This window comes from Euprymna scolopes, chromosome 45 (genome assembly GCF_053919585.1).
Source record: "Euprymna scolopes isolate OS-2025 chromosome 45, ASM5391958v1, whole genome shotgun sequence".
NCBI lineage: Eukaryota > Metazoa > Mollusca > Cephalopoda > Sepiida > Sepiolidae > Euprymna > Euprymna scolopes.
Genome location: NC_136526.1, coordinates 1,170,001 through 1,173,842, shown reverse-complemented (window position 1 = coordinate 1,173,842; position 3,842 = coordinate 1,170,001). Strand labels below are relative to the sequence as shown.

General features: G+C 32.3%; 1 long non-coding RNA gene across 1 annotated transcript in view; it reads left to right on the top strand.

Annotated features, from left to right (window-relative positions):
* The first annotated feature begins 431 nt into the window (after nucleotides 1-431).
* The window catches only part of LOC145269115 (uncharacterized), a 29,044-nt gene continuing 25,633 nt past the window's right edge, over nucleotides 432-3,842 (top strand). Inside the window, exon 1 of the long non-coding RNA XR_013864959.1 lies at nucleotides 432-552. This is a non-coding gene — a long non-coding RNA (uncharacterized LOC145269115). The remainder of the gene's footprint in view (nucleotides 553-3,842) is intronic.

The following is a 3,842-nucleotide window of genomic DNA, read 5'->3' as shown; positions in this document are numbered from 1 at the left end:
TTAGTTACAACTTTTCAGAAAGTTTTATAAAAATCGAAGGCATCAATTTTTTTCAATACGCACAAAAGTGTCAATTTTAGCCATTTTAACATGAAAGGCGCCTCTAGGGTGGGGAGCAACCGGAGTTTTCTTGGAAAATCCGTTCTTACTTTTTTACTCATATCATGTTTAATGTTTGTACAAAATTTAAAAAAAAAACTCCAAGGCGTAGTTATTGAGAAAAATGCAGACAGACGAAAAGACGAACGGGTAAGGATTAATTTACAGGTCCACTCTCCTTTTTTGGGGGACCAAAAAATATCAATAGTGTGCTACCGTATCAAAAAGGTTGGGAACCACTGACTGCTGTAGACAATTTTGAGAAAAGATTTAGGCGAAATATAATATGCAACAAGGGAGATAATTCGGTCAGAATAGAATAGTAGAGTCGCCTCCCTTGATTTCGGTCGCCATTGCAGATGACTCGACGACGTCGTTGTTGTTGATGGAGAATTAAAAAATAAATAAAAAGAAAAGAAATATTTTTGGATATTAAAAACAAGAAACTTGCAGGTGAGCCATTTCATTTATTTCTATTTTTTGCGCAAAATAATGGCATTTTGTTGGTTTACATATTTATTTGGTCGTATGCTAAAAAAAAGATGCGATCTTTAAAAAAACAAAAAAAAAAAAACGGGATCTGTCGAAGGCAGGTTTCATTTGTGACAAAAAAAATAAAATAACTATATAAAAAAAAAACAAACAAACGAATTAAAGCAAATATAAACGGTATTTTTTTTTTTTTTACTTTAGTAAATTATTTTTATTTACTTGCTTCCCCACAAGGGCAGAGTTAGACACAAGATCGGTTTTTAATGTGGGGGAAAATCCAGTTCCCTCAAAAGGGCAGTCTGGATAGGAACAAAAAAAAAAAAAAAAAAGTTTTACGATGTGCCCCACTGCCCCAGCGTATTATAAACACCTCAACATTCCCATGTTAAGAACGGCTTTCGGAATAAACACCGCCAACCTCGAAAGCCGTTCTTAACTTGGGGAGGTTGGGGAAGTGTTTATTCCGAAAGCCGTAGTGGTTGGGGGTGTTTATACTACGCTGGAACAGGTCGTAAAAAAATACCAAAAAAAATTGTGTCAATCATGAAGGATTTCTCCTCCTCCACTGGCCGAGGACAGTCAGCACAGCAGCACTCAGCACAACAGATACTACACTGTCATCTTGGCCCGAAGGCCATAAACTAACATTAATAAATTGTTAGTTGAAAGTACAGAATAGTTGACAAAGAGCCCCCCCCCCTCTCTCATCATGTTAAGAATGGATTTCTAAATAACGTTATTATTTCAGCACGGTCCGTAAACTGCAAAAATACCGAATTTTACGAAATAGTGTAAAAAAGAAAATTTTATATTAAAAAAAAATATTTCTGCAGAGAAATTATCGTGATATTCTTTTTCTTTTTTTTTTTTTAAATAGTCTTTTAAAGTTAAATTCAAGTTTTTTTACGGTATTTTTTGTTTATGAAATTGACAGTTGGAAAAGATACAGAATAGTTAACAAAGAGCTCCTCTCCTTTCATTATGTTAAGAATGGCTTTCTAAATAATGTCATTATTTCAGCACGATCTGTATTCCGTATAAGTATTTAAAAAAAAAAAGAAAGGACGAAACACAGTTGGGTACTTACGGTATCTTTTGTTTATGAAATTGTTAGGTGAAAGTACAGAATAGTTCCTATTTGCCTGCCTCCCCACGAGGTCAGAGTTAGATACAAGGTCGGTTTTTAATGTGGGGAAAATTCAGCTATCCCAAAAAGGGCACTCTGGATAGGAACAAAAAAATTGTCTCATTCATGACCGCGAAGGTGAAATGAGTGCACTTGCACTGCAGCACTGCAGCAGCAGCGCTCAGAACAGATACTACACTGTGATCTTGGAGTTACAGACACTCTAACCCTCCATATTAAGAATGGCTTTCTAAATAATAGCATCATTATTTCAAATTTAGATCAAAGTGTAGTATCTGTTCTTCAGATCTACACTTAAATTTCTTGTTCTCTGTTAGTGGAGGAGAAATCCTTCATAACTGAGACAATTTTTATTTTTGTTCCTTTTCTCCACATTAAAAAACGACCCTGGTGTCTAACTCTGTCCTCGTGGGGAGGCATTGTAAATAGGTACAACAAGTATATAACGAATAAATGTTATCAGAGGCAAGAAGTTACTTTTCCACCTAACTGGATAAATTTTAGTGTTTTTAATTTAATGTAAAATGTTTATTCGGTTCGAAAAAAACCCCAAAAAACCCCAAAACAAGTAATATTGAACACTAAAAATTGGCCGCGATTTGAATCTCTTTACATCTTTGAAGTTTCGATAATAACTTCAAAATAAGAAGTAAAACCAAAGGTGGTAGAAGCCAACCTAATAAATGTCACGGTAACATTTATTGGGTGGGCACTACCATTTTGTTTTATTTCTTATTTTGATGTGATTATCGAATCTTCAAAGATTTAAAGAAAAAATGGCTGCGATATCTCTTTACTAAAGAGATATCACGGCCAGTTTTTCTTGTTCTTTGGTAGCGCTCAATATTACTTGTTTTTTTTTTTGTTTTTTTTTTTTAACCGAATAAACATTTTACAAAATGTTACGCATACTAAGATAGCCACCAGCAAATAACATAAGAAATGACATTGCTTAATATTCGGAAAACTATTTATTTGCGGAAAATTTAAATGCAATATTCGTTTTCAGCATACCCGAAAACTTTTAAGAGTTATTTTAACGGAGAATGTTAAGATGGAAACAAGGTAAAAAATGACTAAAGAAAAAACAGCGTAAAAAGTGGATTTAATTTTTAAAAAATCGGTGATAATGCAAAGAGTGATCCGCGCTATTTTTTAAATCGTATTTCCACGTTTAATTAAAGTTTTATGTTTTTTTTTTATTCAATTGTAAGGTTACAGTATAGAAGAGGTACAAAACACCCTCCCCATGTTAAGAATGGCTTTTTAAATAATAACGTTATTATTTCAGCACGGATCAATAAGTGCACGAATAGCAAAAAATCTATCTAAAAAAATATCACGGTTCGTAAACTGCAGAAGTATATAAAGTTTTGGTTAAAATCAAGTTCCATACTTTTTTGTTGACATTCTCCGTCAGCTGATCTGATATATAACTACTTCATTTACTCACATAAAATTAATATACGAAAGTATAGATTTATGCGTAAACTTTAAGTATTTACTTCAAAAGTGCTCAATACGTAGGTAGAGCTAGTTAGTAATTTATAAAATATATATGGTGATTAAGCTACACTGAATATTCCGTGTTTCATCCACTTATAGGATTCGTCAGACGAATCCTATAAGTGGATGAAACGCAGAATATTCAGTGTAGCTTAATCGCCATATATATTTTATAAATTACTATATATATATATATATATATATATATATATATATATATGGCCAAAATAAGGGTCCTATTTTTAAAAATTCATAAATTCATGTAAGTTTTAAGAAGTGTTTTTCGGCCAAAATTTGTTTTGTTTATTTCAAAAAAATCTCGGAAGGGTCAGTCTACACAAACATAAAGTTTGGTGAGTTTAACTTTTATTTTGTGGAAGTTATTCAAATTTAAAGATAGGACCCTTATTTTGGCCCACCCTGTATATATATATATATATATTTAAAAGAGTGTAGCCATCAACAATTGTGGGTTTTTTTTAAAGGTTTTCATCATATTTTTATTTTAAAATATTTTTATAACGCGTTTCGAGCTTAGGGTGTGCTCTCTTCAGATATTTTCGTAAAAAGTTTTTCTTTAAAATGGGAGTTTGTGGAT